We start from the raw sequence: 24,227 nt of genomic DNA, 5'->3' as shown, positions 1-24,227 counted from the left end.
TTTTCTAAAATCTGGTCCCTGCATGCGTCCCTGTTATAAATGGCCGATTAAAACATTCCTTTGACTTAGAAAAATGTCGCATCCTCCCCGATGTGACATAATGTTACATCAGTCTGTGGTAAAATATCTATAACTAAAAGTCGGCGCCAGAGGAAGATCCTCAAAATTAATGTAAGAATTAAAATAGTGTTAAAAATCTTGCATTCAGAATCTCACCAAAGTAAATGCACAGAGGTATTATCAGAGTACTGTGCTGTAAGCAGTAGTATTTGATATACAGAACCAAGCTATCGAGCCAACCGAGTAGAATGTCACAAGGAGTAATTGTGGAGACAGATTTATTAAAATATATTTAAAATTGTCATTTTGCAGACTCATGCAGAATATATTTTTTCTACTTTATATACTCCTGAGTCTTAAATTGTAATTGTGAATTGTAAATTGTACAATATTTTGCAAATATTTATTATACAGTATACAGAGTTCATAATATCTTCTTTTGTATAATCTTATATAATACCCTATTCTGTATAGTAAGCTGTAATTGTACCTGTAAATCAAACATACTTTATATAGAATACACATTCATCTAAAATGTATTCAAATGTAATGTAAACATCTAGATGATTTTAGTAGAGCCTTGGGTTCTAATGTCTGTCTACAGGTAGTATTTACTCTTTGGGTACTTGGAACATGTAAGTAGTTTTTACTCTTTCTGTACTTTTGGCCGTTCAGGGACTTTTTCAGTCAGATTAATTTGTGGTTTTCAACGGCGACATTTCAGTGCAAACAAAAGAAGCAGCCACCATTAAACACGCAGTGTAAAATGTCAACATTGGAAATATTGAAAATAGCGCTACGAATACGATGCTATTATATCTGGCACGGAATAAACGAACTGGTGTCAGGAAACTTCCATCCAACAGAATAAAACCAGCTTGCACAGTCTGCATGGTGTCACCTTGCACCATTATGAACCAATGTTCCACAGAGGTTTAATAGTTTGTGTAACTACTGACTATATTGCCAGAGCAGACTGAATTTAATTGTGATCTTCAAGGTGAGAAACAATCCTTTAATTCCTCTGAGTGCGTTGGAAGTAGATGCGCTTCAGAGAGCAGCGTTTCAACAGTCACTACGTAGACCGAGCTCTCACATAACCACAAGATATCAGAAAGTTAGCAGTGAAAACACGGCCACGCACACAACAGGAAGCAAAACACCGGGCCTCACATCAGACAACGCTAAGGCTTCACTGCCAGGACAATCTGGAGGAGAAGGCCTGAACACAGCTGTTGCCCCAACCCCAAAAGGCGTGATCCGGCGTCCAGTCTATGGCGCAGCTCCATGTTGCGGCCAGCTTGCACTGGGGTGAAAGCGGCAACGATGGAGGTTGATGGACATTTCTGTTGGGCTGCAGTTGGAGAAAGCAAACAGCACACCTACTCCGGAAATGTCTTTCCGTCTCTGATGGAGGACAAGGGCACATGTAGAGGGCCGGGTCAAGACACCCACGCCTGATCTGTCCTGAGCTGAGCTGTAGCGTACACTGCAGCGTACACGCTCGCTGCATTTTAATGCATCGCAGCCTACCTCAATAGATATGCTGCCGTTATTAGAATAGGACTGTGTATGACTCACCAAGCCTTATGGAGCGACGATAGAAAATTGCTCCCTGAAAGGAGTTGTCGGGAAGGATGGGGGGGGGGCAAAAAAGGCATTGTCTGAGGAGATGATAATGCCTGAAAAGGAATCAATTTAAAAATATTACTTGTAATCTGTTTGCTGCACAGATGTGTGACACAGAATGGAGCTATGATAAGATTAAATATCCCCGAGTACAGACACACACACACATATACAACCGAGAAGTAACATTAAGCGACGCGAGCGCTCAATTGTTGTCATGACCAAGGTGTGATAGACAAAGAGCATGTCTATTATGCAGCAATTACCACTGAGGTATTATAGCCATGATGGCAGAGTGGGGAAAATGAACACTTAGCTGAAGCCGATAAAGGAACATTACAGCTGGATGTATCGCGGCCTTGTAACGCCGTCCGTAAAGAGGCCAGTAATCCATCACTGCGCCGTGTCCTGAGCGGCGGCGAAGGGCACGGAGAAGCTTCAAGGCTTCATTCGTCATCCCAGTTTTTTAAATTGTTTGAGTTTTTAAATATTTCCGCACCTTTTGCGGTTTTGATGGTGTCTTGGTTTGTGTTGCAGCTACAAATGGAGTATTATTATGGAGCATTAAACCGCAGCAGTTCTTTTGTACCATCTCAAGTGCACTAAAAGTGAATGATTGTTTAATCATTTTGTAGACAGGTTTTTAGTTATTTAGGATGACTACTAGTTTTAGGCCGTGGCAGGAACACTGCTCTTTGAAGCCAATCCATTCCTTTGAACCGGGTCCATATGTGTCAACGACTGGGCCAAACACCCCAGAAGATGATTTCTAAAAACCAAAATGGCCCAATAGTTTTACTCAATTGCCACCAGAAGGTTCACATTTAGTTTTTTTTTAAAATGTTTTTCATCAATGTGTGGTGTATAAGATAACCATTGAGTCATCCTATTCTAATTCTCTTGTATCATATTTATAAGTTCATTTTCAATTAAAACACTTCTGCTTCTTTCACAAGCAAACATTCTATCCTTCTCCTCAAATGAATTCCACTCTCGGCTTTCTTGAATCTCCGCTGGGGTTTTCTTGTCCTCTTTTGCACAACTTAATAAATAAAGCAGCAGAGGGAGACTCTGGGTGTGAAGTGGTCAGCCCTACTTTGGGCCGCTCCGCTGGTGTTGGTCCACTTCCAGAGGTCCCAGACTCCCAGTCATTTTTGTGATGTGAGCGGCATGCTCATCTCTTTCCTGGCTGTGAGGAGCAGAGTTGAGCTTTGGAAATAAACCACATCAGAATGGAACGCTTGGCTCACTGTGGTGGGCACTGCGTTCACTTCATACATGCATGATGAGTAGCCCGGCTCTCGGCGGGGGCCCACTAGTTATGGCATAGTGCCTCTCTGCTCATGGTGTTGCCTGGTCTCGGCTCCCCCCCCCCCCCCCCCCTGAGAGAAGCCACACGCTGTTCTTCATACTTCTACTGCTCGATATTGCGGTGTGTATTCTAATGCATTCACATGTGCTTATTGATGCAAGAGAGGGAGCATATGAAACTGAGCACTGGCTCACCTTGAGCCCTGAATTGTTGCTGAATCCTGAAAAAAAAATGAGGTTGCATATGTTTAAGTCGACATGTCTGTCTGAGCATGGTGCAGATACGCCAACGGTCTGTGGTTTAATTCCATGCACATGTTATTTGTTTGTGTAACACACAGCTAAGACAGCATTCCCCTTCCTTTGACTTTTTTTGCAGCATCTTATGATTAATAGTGACGCACCTCGAGGAGATATATTGAACATGATTTTGTGCATGTAATGAAATATTGAAGTGTAATCCGAGCGATGCCAAATATCATAACTCATGGTGCAGACAGCAGAGAAAGCTCAGGGTCAGTTCAGTGTGAAGACCCTGCTACAGAAGGGATTGTGGAAGAGGGATTAGGTTTTTTTTTTTAAATCATTTTTTAATATCTCCACCATGCCTTGTAATGGATTAATTCAGATATGCATTGAATTTATTGGAAAACCGAGGCAGGGTGTCAGGGGAAAAATACTCTTAGGTAACCCAGCTCGTATGACGGCTCCTTTGGTAAGCCTCTGTACGCCCTGAACCCTCTGCAATCGTAATAAATAAAGAATCTCCCTGAAATGAAGCCGACATACAAGAATCTCCGGGATTTTATGTTTTGGCTTTTTATTTTTTAGAAGGCGTGTAATAAAGGAGTATTGTCTCTGTTCTTGGGCATCCTTTCAGGAGATCACGAGCTACATGGGATGCAATATTGAGATGGAAGCAGGAAATGTGTTTGCACTGGCTGTCGTTGTTGTTGTTTTTTTTGGGGGGGGGTGGGGGGGTTCATTTTTCCACCTCAGGATTAAGATTTTCCTTGTCAAAACTTTCTTTATATATTGTTCCTCAGACTTTTTCTTAATGGACAGTGGTCATGAGATTTCAGTGCAGAAGCATTTGGTCACAGCTCCCGCGTTTCATTTGTCAGTCTTCCTCTCTTGCAGTCTTTCATCTCACACCTCTCTCACCTGCCACCTGCCTGTCCAAAACATCACAATTGAGCCTCTATCTTTCACTCCATCACACCACTACTCCTCTTGCATGTTCTTTCCCCTTTCTGGTGTCCCTCGCTCGCCTGCCTTGATGCTGGTCATGCCTAACCCCCCCCCCCCCCCTTCTTTGCCAGTGTTTCTGATTAAAATGTTTCCCTGGCAGAAATCAAATATGTGAAGACAATCTGATAGTTTTGGCTTCCAGCTCCCTTTGCAATGATCCCTTGCGCTGGTGGAGGCGAGATTTGTGTTTTCTTTTCCCCCTTTCCCTCTCTTGGTAGTTTCTGGCTTCAGTCAATGCGTTTCTCTCAGGGAGTTTCTGAATCAAGAGATGGCAGTCACTGCTGAATTATATAAAAACTCTGCTCGGTTTTCAGTTAATTAGCTCAAGCAGCGAAGAAACAGTGTGGATGGGGAGCTTGATGGCAAGAGGGGGGGGGGGCTCTAGCGAGGAGTAGACTGACCCTCCTTTAACTTGGTCCAAATTGGCCCAAATGAAGTTGCTGGGGAGGAAGTCTTGGTCAGGCTTGGGGTGGAAGAAGATTGCAGAGCATCGGGTCATCATCTCATGTCTAAACTGGCCCTCGCATTGGCAAATTTCATTATACTTTCTCATGCAGAGCTTAACTGTCTGTGTTTGTTAAATAACCTTGACATGCATGCTGCCACTTTATGCCTTTAATGTTTTTACAGTTTCTGAGATGGTAATTATCCTCTGAGGGGTTGTCATTGAGGAATGTGTGAGTAACCTTGCAGAATAACATTTTGTGTTTATTCACTGCAGGTTTTATAGAACTCGCTGGGAGTTGGTTGGAGTTAGACGAGTTGATCTGCACTCATGAGCGGCTCCGCCTCAAATAATTGTCGGATCGTTTACTTCAAACTGACAGAAACACTTCACTCATTTGACTGTTACTGATTTCTGCCTTGTCAGAACATCATTGCTAACGCAAGATATTTTTATGATTCGTCTGGTCCATTTTCAGATCCTGAGAACCAAACCAGATAAGATTCCATCAATATATCAAGTATATATCCCACAACATATATATGGTGGGATAAAAGGTCATTGTTCATAGGATCGGTAATTCAAGCGTGATATGAGATCAAAAGCCCTTCATAGAGATTGGTCTGAAAACAATAAAAAATCTAAATTAAACAAGCAATTTATCGTCAAAAGAGAAGTACACACGTGTGAGTCAAATCCAGTGGATGAAATATCTGGCTATGATCCAAATCCAGATTTCTTCTTTAATAAAAAGAGCAGCAACTCTCATTACTCCTTTTTAGCCACAGCTGGATCACACACACACACTCATACCACAAAAAATAGACTCCTTTGTGTGTGTCCTGGTCAGAAAACCACAGACGGAGACAGTTTCCTGAAGTTTGAGTTCGCTTTGCTCACCAGATGTCACCCTCCCCTCGACAGACATTTTGGACCAGACCCCAAACTGCATGTAGCAACATGACCGGCCTGTGGCAGTGACATAATGTGACACCGAGAGAAACAGACAGTGAGTGACGCCTAGGAAGTGACAGAGGGACAGATGGAGAAACAGACGCATATGTCCCACCAGCGAGAAGTGAGCGCCTTTCTGCACAGAGCTTCGCTTCTCTACGTTCATTGTAGCGCAGCGTAAACATGGAGGGGCAGCGCGGTGGTGCAGTGGGATGCGCTGTTGCCTCACAGCAAGAAGCTCCTTGGTTTGATCCCACCTGGGGCCTTTCTGTGTAGAGTTTGCATGTTCTCCCCGCGTCTGTGTGGGTTCGCTCACATTTTCAGGCTTCCTCCAACCACCAAAAACATGCAACTTGGTAGATTGGGCACACGTGTGAATATTTTAATTAATTGTGTTTGTGTGTTTATATGTGGCCCTGCGATGAACTGGTGACTTGTCCAGGATGTACTCTGTCTCTCACCAATGTCAGCTGGGATAGGCTCCAGCGTAAACGCGGGACCCGGATTCGGATAAGCGGCTGATGGTCTCGTCTTCAAAAAAAAAAAAAAAGAATGAATTAATTAACATGGAGGCCAACAACAGATTACTGGAAGACCTGGAAGATCAGACACGTCTCCCTTTGCTCGCGACTTTGGTCAAAGTTGACAATGTTATAACCTTAAACTGTCAGCGCATGTAGTGAAATATGTTTGCATGAGTGACTGCATGAAGTTTAACTAACTACAGCTTAGGGATGAAGAGACACTATTCGCTTGGATGACTGAAGTTCATTTGCAAAGTCGGTGATCCATTTGACTCATCCTGAACACGCTGCAGAGCTTCAGTTCAGTTCTTCCTCATTTTTGGGAACAAACTTTAGATTCCAATTTTTTCTTTAAGTCCCATTGAGCAATGTACATTTCATATTTTCACTACGGTTGTTCACAGTCGGTTCACTGAGAGCCGTCTTCCTTTTTGTATGCAGACAAAAGTTGCAGAAAACCCAGCAGCTAATTACTTTTCATCGCTGCTCAGCAGATGATGAAAAGTGTAAAGCATAGTAACAAGGGAAGTGCTCTGTGAAAGCGCTACTGTTAGATAACTGTAAATTAATCTGAATGGAATTGAAATTTGTAGCAATGTTCCTTCATTTTTGTTTGCTTGTTTGTTTTATTGTAAGCAAGATTATGCAAAATATATTTTGGAATGGATTTAATAAAATGTGATGGGAGTGTCTTGGGCCAGAATAGACCTTATTCGATTATGCCGTAGATCCAGAAAAGGAGTGGATCCAGGTTGTTGTTGTTTTTTAACAGGGCACGATTTTAGACCGGATTAATTTTTACCTTTCATTTCTTTTCCCAGTGAGAAATCCATGGATATTGATGGCACATTTAGAGGGTGTGTATCTATTAGAACGCGCAATCCCTAAATTTCAAATATTTTCATAGCAATCGGATGTTGGAAGCCTTCTGAACAAATCTGAATACACACACCAAAACACCCATAGAGTTAAAGTATATATATATATAGTAGTTACAACTAGATCCTAGTCAGGTTTCTTTGCCCCCGAGTCCGCTACTTCTATAATACATTTAAAAAAAATTGAAGAAGATTGAAGAAATGGATCCAGGATGTCCCTTATTTTTACTTTTATTCATCTCATTTCAACATTTAACTCTTAACATTCTTAAAAGCACTTCTGTGGCATAGCTTGAGCATTCAAGTAATAAATAAAATCTTTTTTTTCCGTTTTGGACTTGGACTAGTGCAGCAGGGAATATTAAATATGAATATTTAAAATAAAATGAACAGCACCTCAATTGCAAAGTTTCTCTCATCCACTTCAAAATGATCAAGTGACTTTCTTTCACACTGTCCTGTCTTCCTTTCACTATTCTCACATTTGATCCCAAGGCAGCAATAGTTTCCCTCCAGGGGCCAATTAACATGTCTGATGTATTTAATCTATTTAATTAATTCCGTTGAAATTTTAGCTGTGGCTTAATTTGACTTATCGACAGTTGCGGTTGACATGCGTGCTTTTATGGTTAAACATTTAATCCTCTCGAGACAGATGGAAATAATTTATTATGTCCATAAACTTTTTCAATCCAGTGCCATCGTCTAGTAGTACACTTCATTTATTTCTTTTAACTTTATGTTTTAGTGCATCAAGACAAATTACAGCATCATAATTCAACAAGTTACCATTGAGTATTTAGCCCAAAGTGCCAGCTGTGCTCCAAGCCGCCGTCTCCTTCAGGTTTCTGCATCCCGCTATCAACTCTACTTTTCAGTGTTATCCCAACTCTTGTTTGTTTTCTAGGTATTCATTTCCTCTACACTCTTTTTTCCTCTCTCTCTATCACTCCGTGTGGCTGATGTTTTCTTGTCGTTGAGATAAGGAGGCCGTTGTGATCTCGTGTCTTGCAACATCAGACAGCAGAGTATTGAGAGGCCAGCTTTGTGTCCCGATGGGCTGCTGAGCCACATAAATCAAACACATGCGCACACAAGGACAGGAAGAAAGAGATTAAAAAGATAGCAGTGCGAGATTGACTACCCCTTAGCCTTGTAAAATGGGACTGCCAAAAACAGTTTTTTGTTTTTTTAAAGTATCGTACCTGTGCAGCAGTCTGGTATCAAACATCCCTGTGTAGACCTTGAGTGAGTAAACCCCCGCTTTGAGAGACAGAATTTATGATGCGGTTTATTGGCTGAGCATCATTTTTGAGATCAACTCGAGGACTTAAACTTAGACTGATATCAGAAAAGGTGTGTCTGCAAATTTTGCTTTAACTGCATTGCATCTCCTCGAGGTTTATCACATCTTACAAGATCTTAGTCAGGCAAAGCAATTTGTATTTAAATATATGTGCATCATTGGAGCCACATAGAGATTACGGTAGAATAAGCATTACCAAAAAGAAATGCTTCAAATAACTGTTTTGTTCTTATTGGCTGTCTCTGTCACAGATATAATAGTAACCTCTGTTGTTATTATTGTTTTCCGGAATACCAAAGGCTTCAAAGTTGAATGTGGGTTCCTAAATACTGATTTTCAAAAAACATCTGAGCTCTTAAATCAAACTGTTTACACCCCACCCATCGGCGAACATCTATCGTGTCTTCACGCACACTTCAGTCTATTTTGGTGAGAATTGATTTTGATCTGTGATAACAAATGTTCTTTGTTGCGATATCAGCACACCCTCCCATTTTAATTTACCACATCTGATGTAGCAAATATTGGATTCCGTTGCCAAATGGTTTTAGTTAATGATTTCATTCTCGATGCTATTGAGACATCAAGCTCCAGCGTCTCCTTTTCATTTGACTAAAGAATGTTTACATCGGTTAAATTAATACCATCTCCTCTTACTCATTCAGTCAGCTGGAATCCACTCTGGCTGTTATGTTGTCTTTCTTAATTTTAGAATTAGGACTTATTTCAGTATTTCCTCTTATTCGTCAGAACATTTTACAATCAGTTGTTGCTGTTTATTTTGCTTGTATTGTCTCTGATTCTTCATCTTTCTTGCGTCAACCCTGTGCCAGGTAATAAAGTGTTTATTGAACCTTTTGAAAATAAAAAAAAGTCAATAAAAAAATCAGTTTACATATAAGAGTTTCAATTTGGATATGTATGCATTTTTTGTGTTTACAAAATGCAGATGAATGCATCTCAGGTCTTTCCGAAATATGAAGTCGATGTGATGCTGCGTAGACAGACCCACTTCACCGCAGCGTAATGAGAGCTGTGTCACGTAATGGTGCAACGGTGGGTTGTGTTCGAGACAGCTCCACGTCCTTTTCTACACCTTGTCTCTGTTCCTGTGTTTTGTCTTTGTGTTCTCAGTACCTGAGAATCCAGTCTCACACTGGTAAACTGTTGAGGACATTTATGGACTGTGAGGCGTAAACGTCTTAATGTCAAACATTCATGATGCTCTGCACGCGAGATAATCCAGAAACCTGTCTGCACACTCTGACTGAATTTAGTGTACAAGTTAACGAAATGCAGCATCTAACCAGTTTAGCATCTAACCAGAAGTGCATTTACTAGAAAGAATTATACAGGTTAAAATGATTTACAGTTGTTATGTACACAGATGACTCGGATGCGCTGGCGACGCATTCGAGGCCGCCTCGCGCCCATAGCAAGCAGGAATATGCTCCAGCAATTCCCATGAATTCCCATGTGTTCATGTCTCACTCAGACATAATTAGATGACCGAGGCAGGTGATCCAGCTCTCTCTGTCATATTTTTTTATACCTAAATATTGCAGCAAAGAGTTAGCAGAGTGACACTTTTTTAAACCCCCAGCAGGTCTGATGTCTTTTGCAAACCATGCAGTAACGGGAACGGTTGAGCCCTCGTTAACACAGACCAGACTTTTTAATCATAGCTCTGGTTCTGCTCTTCACCTTGAACATCAGCATCAAAAAACCCCACCGGTTCAGACTCAGTTCAGTCATGTGAGTAATATTATCCTCCAAAACTATCCTATAAATCCAAGAGGAATGTTGCTGACTCTTTTTTTTTTTTGTCCATTGTGAGAAAAAGTGTTTGTGTTTTTACAATATAAATATTGAATCTCCTTTTCCCCGGCCTGGTGTAATAAAGGCCGGAGTCAGTTTGCTCGAAGTTACCGCTTCCTTTGTTGAGAGCTCCAGAGAACAAGATACATGATGTCATTACTGATTCAGTCAGCAGAGGGGGTTGTCAGGAAGGATGGAGGGACCAGACGAGGTGGAGGGTAGAAAAAAATATCACAGCTAAAATTAAAAAATGCCACCAAATGAAATAAAGATGAGTGTAGCACTGAGCCACAGACTGAATATGAAAGGCAATTCTGTGATATAAACATGGCTGGTAGGAGAGTTGAACAGAATTCTAATCTCCAAACTATATATAACCCTCAGGAACAGTGCTGATCTCTAACCTGCTGATCACCCCATAACATTTAGGGATCAATCCTGCCTCTGCGATCTGAGCTGTTTCCTGCTCACCTCGGCAACAAGAGACAGGAAGACATAGAAGGGAAGAAAGCATCTCCCATGTTTAATAAGATTTCATGTTATTTTTCCCCATCTGTAATGCCTTTATTATTGAAGATTGGCTTAGCAGTGAAAGGTATCGATTGTGAGACGGAGTCTCGACGGAGCGAAGAGAAGGAAACAAGGATGAAGGGTGTGTTTCTCCACCACACAACAAGCAGGGTGCTTTTTATCATTTTAATAAATCAAAGGAGCCACACTTCATGCACAGACATGACGTTTATTCATGCTTCATGCAGACATGTAACGTGTCCTGTCATGAAGAGGCACTCTTAACAATCACAGTGGGCGTAAGACGCACGTGCAAGCAGCGACACGACCCCTAAATGCTAGAAAAATAGAATTGCTTATGTGATGCCACATAAGAGAGGCGACCGTGAAAATAAAGCTGAGACATTTTATTTTATTTCAGTTGGCTATCATGTGCATGCTCTTTATTGATTTGGAAGTTACTACTATAGGATACATGGTTTTAATTTTCTTTTGAAAATTCTGTATACAAATTCCGAAATAGAGAAAAGAAGGAAGGAGAAGACCCAAACGAGATGATGAGTGAGTGACTGTGTTATGCTCCTATTCTTAGCGCTCTGGTGTGGATGCAGTCCTAATGATGCCTTTTGACCGTAATGCCTCACGCTCAAGGTCAGACGTCCTCGGATGCATCGTGGACAAGGTGTCCTGGGCCAATGAGGAGCCGATCGAGTTTGCTGTTGTTGTAGTTTTCTGTGACTTTGCTCTGGAATGTTTCACTCTTCCACCTGAAAGAAAAACAGATGCAGCCACAGGAAGCCTGATTTATGCAGGAGCGCAGCTCCGAGGAGACTCGCCAACACCCGGTCTGCATGTTGCACGTGAAGTCATAGTTTTTTCAAGGTGCCTGCAATCTAATACAAATCACCTACAATTTCACACGACAGCTGCTGATAACGATAATCAAAACAAAGGACGCGTGATTCTCAAAGTCACGGAGGAGGGTGTGACTAACGTACCTGGCCAGCTGCAGACGTTCCTTGCAGAACACACTTCCACTCACAGGAAGAGCTGACAGGCTGAGGTCGCGGTTAACAGTCACTCCATCCAACAGCTGACTGTAGTATCTGTGTATGTGGAAAAAATCATTCTTTGGGATTAAATAATAACGTAACGCTGAGCATGTCTGCATGTCTTGGGTTGAAGTGTCAAGTGGAGTAGCTAGTTTTCACAGATAAGACAGATGCAGTGGAGTGGCACGGAGAGAAAAAAAACCCTGAGCTGATACAGAAGCAACCAGATGTGCTCAGTGGTTGGACCGTCTCTGGTTGCTGCTGTAAAGTCTGAATAGAGTAACAGAATAAAATGTTTGTTTTTTTAGATCTTAACCTTTATGTTTATGTCATGCTTTTAATATATAAAATGCTTTACTAAGTTACCTAAACAGACTTTAGAAAAATTGCTTGATTATGGGATGTTGGTTGACCAAAGTTGAAAGTGAGAATAGAACAGCAAAGTATCTCTTTGACCATAGGTCAAGCTGGAGCTTGTACCAAAGTCCCATTGCTGCATGGTTCTTAACAAATTAGGAAACTGGTGTTAGAATATAATGTTTCCCAAATGTGGAGCCATTCGTAGAAATTAGCTAAATTAGATGGGCTGGTCCCTTTTGCACCTTTAAGAGGTGCACCTTAGCATGATTGCATGTGTTTTCTTTAAATGGCTGCATTGTGGTTTGTTTTAATGTATATTTTTTAATGCAAGCACTGTAATATATCATGTTTTTAATTGTTGTGTTATTTGTGACTTTAATGACCTTACAAAGTGAACCCACCCTATTTCAATAAATTGAATGAATGGAATAATAAAGAAATACATTGGCTCACTGAGATTCATTAGTGTTATACACTGATTTACAACAGAGGGGTGACTGCATGATGGCTTCTCTATTGCCTATGATGTTGATTTATCTTTAGTTCTAACAGCAAAAATAGAATGAAAATGCTATTTACTGGTATTTTTTTTTTACTCTGCTCACAAACCGCAAACAAGTTGCTTTTCACATCCTTCCCAGAGCGCTGGTCTGTCCTGTCCTGGAGACAGAAGCAAGTGGATAAATGGACTTAAGGAAAACATTAAAATGAGGCTAAGGGAAGGGATTAGGAATCAGAAGCAACAACAGAAGAGGATGCAACATGGTGGACGGCCTCAGATTGACTAGAGGGAAGGAGACTCAGTCTGTCTCACTTGCTTGGATCATTAATTTGTGTTCTAATTAGCAGGAATACCACAGTTGGAATGTGATGATGAGGATGAGGAGGAGCCATGTGTGTGTCCTGTGTTTGTGACCTGCCCTGGCTCCAAGTCTCCTGGCTTGTTAGAAATGACAGATTGAAGTTCTCCTGCACCCCCCGCCACCCCCCCACCCACCCACCAGGCTCGCCCCATTCCACCACCCAACCCACCCATCTGCTCTGGACGCATGCCAGATCTTTAGACCAGTCTTGTGTTTGCGCAGTGTGGGCATGTGTGTGTGTGTGCTTGTGCTCATCTGTTTTGTCACTGTAGATCTGGCTGGACCAGTTATGGCGCTCAAGTGGTTTCTGGTTGTGCTTTTGTTGCATCATTTTCTCTGTGAATTCCAAGCCCAAGCTGGTTTGCTTGATATAAAAGTTTTTGTGCAGAAAAAATGTGGCTGAAAACTCTCGAACGCCATCCTGATTCAGATTCAGCAAAAAGTGATTAAAAGGGCAGTTCACCATAAAACCAAAGGTAGATAGCTTTCTTCATTTGTGCTGCTATTTGTCCCTCTTGGTTATTTCGGGGAGTGTTTTGGCTGTGTCGTCGGTAGCAACTGAGCCTTTCCCAAAAACTGTCAGAAGAATCCTGTGAAAGTACTGCAAGTGACTTCGCGGGCCACAATTCATTTCCTGTGTTTTCTCTTTGTTATTGTGGCTGAACAGCCGAGCGTTTCATCAGCTGTCCTGTGATTCTTAAAGACCCCGATGGTGTCAGTCTTGCCTCCCCAGGGTCTGAAAACATTCATTTAGATAATGCCAATAGTCAATCTTCCAATCCGTTTCTCCCGGACACATCTGTGAGAAATATATCAGCGTTGATATCCTTTGGTCAGTGACATCACATTTATAAAAGCTGTGTGTGTGTGTGTGTGTGTGTTTACTGAAGCTGTTCCAGTAAAGCATCTTGCCCAGGGACAAAGGAGAGCTGCCCCACACAGTAATTGAACCACAGATCCTGCTGGACTATTAGTCACAAGTCTGGGTCTGTTCAGAGCCTTTTATCACCGTTGAATCAACACAGGTTGTGTGGATGAGAGCAGGTCAGTAAGACAAACAGGGGATGTGGTAAGAACAAAATCCCAATAGCTATCCGAGCAGCTTATTTAGACGTGAGCTCAAACTGAATACGACATACAATTCCCCAGTTAACTGCTAAGATTTGACATTCGGATGAAGTTGCTGCTAAAATGAATTCAAAAAGAAGAAGAAACGAAACCTCGGATGACAAGAAATGCGAATTCAATTGCAAATCTTCATCCCAGTTCAGCTTCTTTGTCCAGCTTTAACACACCTCCTTTGTGGTCACACAGAAGAAGGTGTACAATAATAAAAGCGCTCTAATTTCCTCCGATTAAAGCGATTTGATTGCTCAGATGTTCTGTCGAATGTTCCTGTGATGACAGGAAGATTATCTGCCGTTGAGCCAGGCTGGCGTGTCAAGATGAGATCAGCTTATAATAGATGTTTTAATATTAAAATGCATTGTCCATCAGTATATCACCTTTGTCTTTGATGATCTTTAAGCTGCTGTTACAAGATGCACAACCACAGCTATGAAAAATAATAAATAACAAAACAATAAAAACAACAACAATAGTAAACAAATTATATTATTAATATATGGTTGTGCCATTACAGCCAGTGTAGAAAATCTGTTACCGGGACAGCATCATGGCATTGATGGATATCTGCAAATTCAGTACTGGATTAAGTGGCCTATTAATCTATATACATGTGGCAATCAATCAATAAGCAATAATCGATCACGAAGTGTTTTTGTATTTGCTTTTTGATGGTGATTTGTAGCTTTCATTGGTCATAACAAACAGAATATTGTGTGTGTGTGTGTGTGTGTGTGTGTGTGTGTTGGTACTGACCACCAGGCAGCACCCCGCAGGTGAGATGCCCGGAGCTGCTGCAGCAAGGCAGCAGACAGAGAAATACTGCTGTCCACAGCAGCAGGAGGAGAAGCTGCCCGGAGACGTTCAGGCCCGCTTACAACAGACACACATCATCTCAGTGGACACAATCGTGTGCGGAAAGACAATTCAGTGTGTGTGTCAATTCTGTTCATATCTACTCTGATATTGGCTCTCAGAGTGTGAAACTATGTCGAATGATGGAAAGACACCGATTCTGGAGAAGGGCGAGCAAAGAGGAAAGAGAGGGAGAGGGAGCTTGTAAATGGATATGTGGAGCAGCACAGACGCTTCAGCTTCTCTCTCTTTAGTATATCCAGCCTCTGTCCTTCCTTCCTCCCCTCTCAGAATACTATTCTGCTTTGTTCAACTCTTTATTCGACTCACTATAGAAGTCGCTGAATCGGTTGAGGTGCTACAGTATGTACAGAACACCCGACCCCTCGTGGCTCATCCTGTGATACAGAATGAGAGCAGGGCCGCTGGTCAGCAATCTGCTTTCCTACATCCAGATGGTGCATGTGAAAGATCCCAGTCAGGGGTCCCAATGCTGCGTCCTTGAAGCTGGTTGATTTATACACTGGCAAAGGCATCCAAGAGGTGAGGAGAACACTTGCTATATGTTGATCATTAGCGTCTCTGTGAATTGTCTAATTTTATTCATTTCTTTATTGCATCTCTGTCAGTTTATTAAAATTATTCTTCGACAATAAACTGTTATTGAAGCTACGCGAACAACAGGCGCTATATCACTACTGCCTCTACAGCAGGTGTGTGTGTGTGTGTGTGTGTGTGTGTGTATAACCTTGAATTGAACAGGGGGAATGTCGCCATGCCCTCCTGCCGGCATCTCTTGGGGTTTTTATTCATGGACGCCTCCGACTGTTTTCTCTACAATTAACTCTTCCATCAGCCCCAGTAAAGACAGTCTGCCCCAAGCTGGACAGCCACATATCCCCTCACAGGTTTGAGCTTTGCCCCCCGACCCATTCACACCCTGCTCAGCCCCACTTGGCTTAGAGCCCAAACACATGGAGAGCATTCTTCACATTGGGCAAAGGGGCGAGAGGCTTGGGCTCCCACAGCAGCACAAAAGGAAAGTGTGAGCGAAGCAGGTGTGGTGGAGGATTAGAAGGATGAAATGTTGAGACTAAGAAAAGAGCTTGCCAGGGTTCTTTTAACATCGACATGGGAAGATGGAGGTGCAAATGGATGATGCGTGAAGGAAAATAAGGAGAATAAAGAAAGAAGCGGGGATCAGAAATAAAATGGTGGAAGGAGATACAGAAGAACCTATCAGAGATTGTTCTAATACTAATCATGTCATCGTTGAGGAACACTGAGGTCGCCGAGAAAGAGGAAATTACGCAAATGGACAGAGACATGAGAAAACGAAGGAAGAAAATGAGAATGCAAGGATGAAATGGAATGTAAAGCATCTCGGTCATGGAGGGGAATGAAAGGGAAACTCTTGACTGGCAGCGGATTGGATTTAGGGAATGATGGATGATGGGTGAGAGAATGACTTAGCAAAAGAAGTAAGGGATGAACCTATGAGGATGGATGGGTGAAATCCAGGAATGAAGGAATGGAATGTCAGGTGCTTGTTATAACTGCTCTTGTCATGGATGGGTGAGTGAATGAGTGAAAGGATTAAGACATTTAAAACATGGTAGTAGGGGACAGATTGAAGAAGTTGAATGAATGAAGTTGGAGTAGATTGCCACAGTTATTATTGTCATACACAGTATATGGGTGTACCGATGGAAGGGTGTGGGAGAAAAGGAGAGACACAATCCAAATGGAGAAATTATCAATTTGAAATGGGAGGATCAAAGTACAAAAGACAAGTCATTGCATATGAGTTTTAATTTTGTCACGGGTGAAGGAAGTGATAGAAAATAAGGAAGAAAACATTAAGAGAATGAGAAAGAATGAGTAGGGCGCATCCAGAGTTATTCAAAGTTTAAGACATGTCGTCCTACATGGATCAATGGATGAAAGGATTGAGACATGAGAGGATGTATGGAATAAGGAGGATGGCGAGATAGATAAAAAAGGAATGAATAAAGGAGAATTAGTCATGTCATACATAGTTGGAGGGATGAAGACATGGAAGAAATGGGAAAATGGAGACCCGGAAGACAGATCAGATATGGAATTAAGGAAGGATGGCGAAAATGAGGGGTGAAGGAAGATGAAAAAAAAAAAAAAGAAATGAAATGAAATGGTTTGTAGGCCGTGGTACCTGGGGGGGGAAGAGCAGGTCTTTATTCTGGTGAGTAACTTTGACACGCTTGCGTTGCGCCCAGTGCCAGTCCATCCGTCATCCGGCTCTCCCACTGATGAGCACTGGAAACAAATCTGAGGAAGCCAGGCTTTATTTTGCCGCCTGGGTGACTTGTCTGAGTCGTCAGAGGTCCATGTGTCCCTGCATCACTCCTCGACGGACGTCTCTCAGGCTTAGCAGCACCTGCTGGGAGTATCTGCCTCCCTCCTTTTACTGCATCTATTCATCATGCAGATAGTTAGTTTCTGCTTCCTCGTTGTCATTCCTCTGTGTTTATTGGATTCCTTATTTATCACAAAAGTTTCTGCTGTTTATCTGCCTGACGACTCTCTCTCTCTCTCTCTCTCTCTCTGTGTGTGTGTGTGTATAGATATGCACTTGATAAGTCGCGAAACCCAGAGGGCATCAATCACTGTCACTTAGCTGCTCAACATGTCGCTCATGCTGCTCGAGCCTCGGTACCCCACACCTCCTCTAAGCCCTTCCTGCTTGGTCTAACATCAATGAATTTCAAACTCTTTCAATGCGTAAAGCTGTGACAGACAGGTGAGAGCGAGAGAAATGAAGGGGAGCCTATTTGTGGGTGATGAGGACAAGTGCTTTCGTGATTTTGCAATCTGAGTCAAATATATGTTTACGCGTTTACGAATGAGAAATGCAGGAGTGCAAACGTCAGTTTTCATATTCCGCGTGGCGACCTGCCTGGAACTTCAGCGCCTCCTCGGTAGCAGACTTCTGAAACAGTTATTTAGATGAATGATTAAAGTTAAGTTATAGCCAGCAAGAATCTCACCACTATTATTTAAGAATGGGGTAGCTGTCATCTTTTGATGCATTGCCTGCCATCCTGCATGCAAACGAGACACCCTCACCAGTGCCACGCCTTCTTGCCTCTCTTTCTCCCCCCGGTGACTCCCAAAAGAGTTGCTTGAGGATGATTGATCAAGTGCCATGGCATCAGTGAAGACATGTGAGGCGTTGGCCCACCCGGCCGGCAAGGGAAAAACACTGCATGCTGATCTGATGTGATCAGTGAGATAGTAGAAACAAGGGAGGACCGCAGCACACAGTTGATCTGTCGCCTGTGAAGTCAGGCGAGATTTCCTGATGCTTTTGTAGATAACGCATACTTCTGTTTGTGCTCACGCCGGTCCTTGTCTGAATTTCAGCAGATGGCATGAAGAGACGGGAGGCAAGGGGGGAACACAGGACAAGAAACTGTTTTAAAACTGGTCCTATAGGTGTAGAGCAGGAATAGTCAGGTACTTCGCCAAGCCACTATTTCAGTTTACTCCAGCAAGGAGTTGTTGTTTTTGCAGGATTAGAGAAAAAACAATTGATGGATTTGCATGAAATGTTCACCAAAGATGGGCTCTAGTATATCTTAGAGGTAATTACATTTTTGTGATGATCCAGTTCTGGATCAGGATCAGGATTGACTGAAGATATTTCTTTTTACAGGATTCTTTAAAACTGTGAGAGAGTGATTTTCATTTTGGCTAATGAATTTAGAACTATGCAAAACATAAAAAAATAAAAAATTGGGTTAAAACTCCCCCACAAACCCTGTTATATATCTTTCTCTATATTTGTTCTACTAGATTCATATTACTAACTTTTTCTTTAATATCACTTGGATGTTTATATATAATAAATGGAAATTTGAGGCCACAACCTCGTATATATATATATATATATATGAGGTTGTGGCCTCAAATTTCCATTTATTATATATAAACGTGTATATATATACATATGATCTTACTCAAATATATTCTACATAAGACAACACTAATGTCACTGTGATCATGTTTTCTAGTTTTCATTTTCAAATAATCAAATTGTAATCTGCTTTGTGACATTTCGGATATATGTGTAACCGTAGCCGCTCGGTGGTTTTCTTTAGCGTTTCCACGTGGGATTCAAGCATCATCACCAATTGTGGTTTGGCAGCATGCTTTAACAATCATGAATGGGAACGCCCACACACAATGCAGGTCCTGATGTTGAATTTGCTAAAGCATTGTATCATTACTTGGCAGTTTTTCACACTCACTGGCAGATTGTGCAGTTGCCAGGATTGCTACAGTATCTCACACGGCTCCATAATCTGCCTTGTTTTACAAAGGATGGTCTTAATAAGAACCGTCTATTTAGAGCAGTTCAGCAGTGTAAGAATAACCCTTTTTATGCACTCCCCCGACAGAGGTAGCAGATCAGTGCATGGCATGATCTCAGTGTTCGTTCACTGGAGTTATCTATACCGGTTTGTATAACAGTTGGGAAGGGATGGGTTTGAATTATCATGCAGAGTAGAACATGCATTATGTTCCAAATTCAACCGTACAACTGATTCTAGCTACATGTTTTTGAGACACTAGAGCTGGACTGTTAATTGGAGACACTGTGCAGAATTATTTGACCTGAGTGGTCACCAACATTTTATTTCCCAGTATATGTTTGTGTGTGTGTGTGTGACTCACACTTGAAATGTTCTTCATAATTGTAATTCCAACAAATTAATCACGCCTTGCAAAACTAGTTTGAAAGTATTTGGGATGGTGGGGGAAAAAAAGCAATGAAAGAATGCTCTTAAGTTCTAGTTTGGAACATTCCTCATATAACTTGGTTCATTTGTAACAGGCGATATGATGAAAGGATGGGAAAGGGGCCTGCTTGAGAGGTGTGGCTGTTATGATCAAGGGTGCAGGGCAAGGTTCGACAGAGGTGCCACAAATTTATTTTCTAAAATCTAAGCTCGATTTACAACAGGTTTTTGCTGAAACTAAGTTTCTATTCTTTGCATTTTTTTCGAAAAGTTCAGCCTTCGTCTGGCATCATTTTCTAAAATATCCCCACACACACACTGATGCACAAAAACAATTTAAGATGCAGCAGCAGGAATGCCAAGGCTGAAGGTGGTGGTGTAACTTTTACAAAATCAGAGCATCACAGAATAAGATCATAGTAATGGTTCAGCAAATCTATATTGAAGGAACTTTAATTAACTGGACAGAGTCTGCAGCAGAAACAAAAGTGTCCAATGGTGGTATTTGTTGTTGTTGTTGCTTGGCTGTTTGCACGAATAAGCCTGGCTGGAACTATAATTGGTATGTGTGAAGCAGAGCTGTGTTGTCGTAGTCATTGGGGTTGCATTTTACCGAGGGATGTCAAATGATCGTGTTAATTGCAATTAATTAATTACAGTCATATTTAGCAAATTGTGTTTCTTAATTGCGTTAGTGCAATTTAATCTCTAACTTTACTGGACCTGGTGTTTTATTTTTATTTTCTATTTATTTGGAGATTGACAACAGAACACAGCAATGTTCCCCCTGGTGGTCGAAACTAACTGTTGCAGACGGCATTTAGGACTAGTCGCAAATACAGCAGAATGTAAATGGTAGGACTTTAAAAAGAGATTAATTAGATTAATTAATTACAGATCATAACTAATTAATCACTCACATTTTATAATAGCTTGACAGCAATTATTTTACCCATTTACACAACAACGCATAGGTGGCATTTTTTTACGTTTCTGCTTGAAAGATTGATAAATAAAAACATTATTTTGACAAAAAAAAGAAATGCTTAACTATCTTAGCGTTCTACTTAAAGGCAACAGAAGTCACTTGTCTTTTGCTGAATCATGGTATATCATCATGTATCACGTTTTTAATCTATAGAAAAAGCAACATAACAGAAAAATACAGTAGAAAAAAGGCCGAACAATCCCTTTTAATTAGATTTTAATCATATTTCCACTACATTACTCAATCCAGATGAAATTGAATTTCTTGTTCTTTGCCACATTTCAACTTTGAAAATCACCTTTCTTTCCCTAATGTTAAAGTTATTTGAGTTCTGTTTGAAATGCAATAGATTTACACATCTAACCAAGTTTCTGCTTTCTTATGTGAAACTTTTGCTCATGACCAACCAGTAGACTTTTATACATGGGGAGAAATACTTCATCTCCTAAAAATAAGTTCAGAGCTGAGCTAGTCTTCTTGAAACAATATTACAGATATTACTTCTCAAGAAACCTCTGATTATTCTCTATGGGGTGAAGTGATTCTCATTTTTGGCTTATTGCACTCATAATCTCACTCCTTGTCGTATATATATTGTCTTTTTACCTTTTCTCCCTTTCCTTGCACTTTCTTTTCATATTGTCTTACAGACCTCTCTCTGCTTTCTTTACACTAGTTCTCTTATTCGTTTTCTTCTTCTCCCTTACTGTGTTATCTGTCTCGGCTCCATTTCCTCGCTCCCTGATACTCCCTGACTCAGTAGCTTTCATTTTCATGATAATTTAGCGACACCACTGGACTGCGAAATCGCTTTTTCTCTTTTACTTTCCCTCCATTTCTTCCCTACTAGTTAATCTTTTTTCCTCCTGGCTTTATTTGGATTTTTGTAATTAAATGTCATTTTCAGGCCTTTTTTTTTGATGAGGGAAAAAGTGTATTTTTTTAATATATTCGGGGGAGGTCACTCCGGGTGAAATTGTCTGTGCCACATTTTCAGTTTAGCTTTCATTTTTGTTTTTTTCCTTTCAAAGTAATTCCATTACAGCACTAATAAGTTCTATGATACGAACATAATTTGAAAACTGGATATGATTTCAACTGGTGGCATTTCTGTTGACAGCTCTGTCTGAAGCCATCCAGCCGTCTGTGTTCATTACTCCGTCAGTTCCAAGCAAAGTAGCCCAGTAAATCTCTTTTCAGCTCCTTCCTGGAACATTTAGACAGGGATCCCTGTAATCCCTGGGAGGAGACCTATGGGTCTTCCCTGAGGTTCTCCATAGCGATGTCCATGATATTACAAGAACCATGAATGCCTTTAGTACCACTCGTGGGGCCTTTCAATCCAAGTACAATTACTTCAAACTCCTTCTGTGGATGTCTTGGGACACTCCCACAGTTTCCTAGTCAAACTCAGACAAGTTTTTTCCTCAGCTGCCCACCGGTCCCGCCTCAGCAGATCGGCTTCCTGACAACATCCTACCAGTATTCAGTGTAACTGTCCATCCAGCCATCCAACCATTTTCTTGTAGACGAGACAATCGTCTCATCTACAGCCACTTTTCTGCTTTGAGCGTCACAGGAGTTGCTGCAGCCTATCCCAGCTTGCTATGAGCATTTCATTTTATTTTAGGCAGTGTCTTATGTCTGGGTCTTAAAATGAATTTCCCAGAGTGCTGCCTGGACCCAACGCACAGAGCATTGTCTCATACTAAAACATCTTGTCTCTTGACTTAAAAGCAGCCAGGTCTTGTTGCCCAGGTATTAAATATCACAATTATTTCATGTCCTTCTGCATCTCATCCAGGGTGAAAACTGTACGTGAATAAAACAGCCGCACAATGTTAGTATTATATGAAAGCACATGCTGCAACAAGGGTTGGTGTTGAGGTTCAGTACAACTTTCATCCATGTAGTTCAATCAGCAGGGAAATATTAATAGCATACATAAACACCATAGCAAAGCAACACACCCATGTCTGTATACTGGATAATATTAAGTGTACAATTGAGTTACCGTATTTGTCTGGGGGACCAGAAATATATGTTGTGACCTTTCTAATCCTTCTTTAGGCTTCAAATGTCATTTTTGTTTATAACCGTAACAAGTAGTATAGTAGTAGAAACAGAACGTGAAAAAGCATGAGAGCTGATGCTTTGTAACACAGTCGGAGTGCGACTGCACAGTTGACTCTTCTCTCTGACAGCAGATCAATGCAGCCTGGAGCCCAGATAGAAATTAATTGATTGTCACCGATAAAACTCCAATTAAACAGAAGAACAAGCCTGGGAGAGAGCTCCAAGACAGGCATCTCTCATCTTCTCATCAGTCCTTGGGGGGGTGGGGAGGATCAGAGGGTGGGGAACAAGAGAGGGAGTCAGGAGTGTGCCGGAGAGCCTGCGAGAGGTCCGCTTCCTCTGAGTACTCTGGCTATCAAGGAGGTGGGTAAGTTATAGATGAATGTGCGAGTGAGTGAACTGCAGATGGAGGGTCAGATAGCCGATAGACAGAGAGAGCATGAGCAAGTAGAGACAGAGTTGTTACCATTGATCCAGCCCTTCCTTAATGATGAAAAGAGATCTTAATTGTGGTGGGATGTGATATATCACATTTTAGCCATCAACTCCAGAGCTCATCTGACCTTCACAGATTTAATAAGCTCGTGCGAGGCCTTCCACCATGCAGTCTCGAGACCCCTGTCTCTGTGCCAAATGAGCGGCGCATCCTCTATTTCCATTTCTCTCCCTCGCTGAGCCACGCTCGTGATCTTCTGATTAAACAATCCTTCCATTTCATTTTTGCATGTGCTGTCAGGTCAGTCAGTCTCTCAGACGAACCTCCAAATGAAGTTAAAGATGATTCATGGTGCCCATTTCTAGAGAATGTACAAGCTCTCCTTACTCTGTCCTCTTCTCATCTTACTTCTCTGCTAATAACATTGTATTCTCTACCTCCCTCTATCTCCCAAGCCCTGTAATCTGATTGTTCTTTCTAATCTATGGCTGTGCTGTTATTGAGTTGCCTGTATCATACATATGTATAAGGGCCACCACAATACTTATTCTACCCTCAGTTACAATTTCCCCCAGCATCCTATACCAAAGAAATGTCATTTGCCATGTTGACATGAGTAAAGCTTCAGTATGTCGGGGACATTAACCAACATGATTGGGTTTCAACAACCCTCATTGTGACTTAACAACCTTGAACACACTCGCTAGGTTACGTATCTGGAACTCCCTGCCAGCCCTTCAGAATTGAAGAAGCCCCTTGAATGACAGATGACTTTATTGAACGCAGAGATCTACCATGGCCTGGAAGACTGAGAATCTCCACAGACACGTCGTAAGAAGACCAACATTAATGACGTTCATTATCCCCTGATTTTTCATGTAACACCATAGAAATAATCACTTTTGTTGTTTGTAATAAAAGTTCTCAACAATTATTGGATTGACTGACATGTTGTACTGTTGTGTTTTTCCCCACTTTATATTATGTATATATCATTGTTTATTA

General features: G+C 41.5%; 1 protein-coding gene across 1 annotated transcript in view; it reads left to right on the top strand.

Annotated features, from left to right (window-relative positions):
* Positions 1–24,227, top strand: part of LOC137898049 (neurexophilin-1) — a 33,500-nt gene that overhangs the window by 5,654 nt on the left and 3,619 nt on the right. The gene's annotated exons all lie outside the window — the stretch shown is intronic.

Source organism: Brachionichthys hirsutus, chromosome 8 (genome assembly GCF_040956055.1).
Source record: "Brachionichthys hirsutus isolate HB-005 chromosome 8, CSIRO-AGI_Bhir_v1, whole genome shotgun sequence".
Classification (NCBI taxonomy): domain Eukaryota; kingdom Metazoa; phylum Chordata; class Actinopteri; order Lophiiformes; family Brachionichthyidae; genus Brachionichthys; species Brachionichthys hirsutus.
The sequence above is the reverse complement of the archived record's forward strand: the minus strand, read 5'-3'. Positions and strand labels throughout refer to the sequence as shown.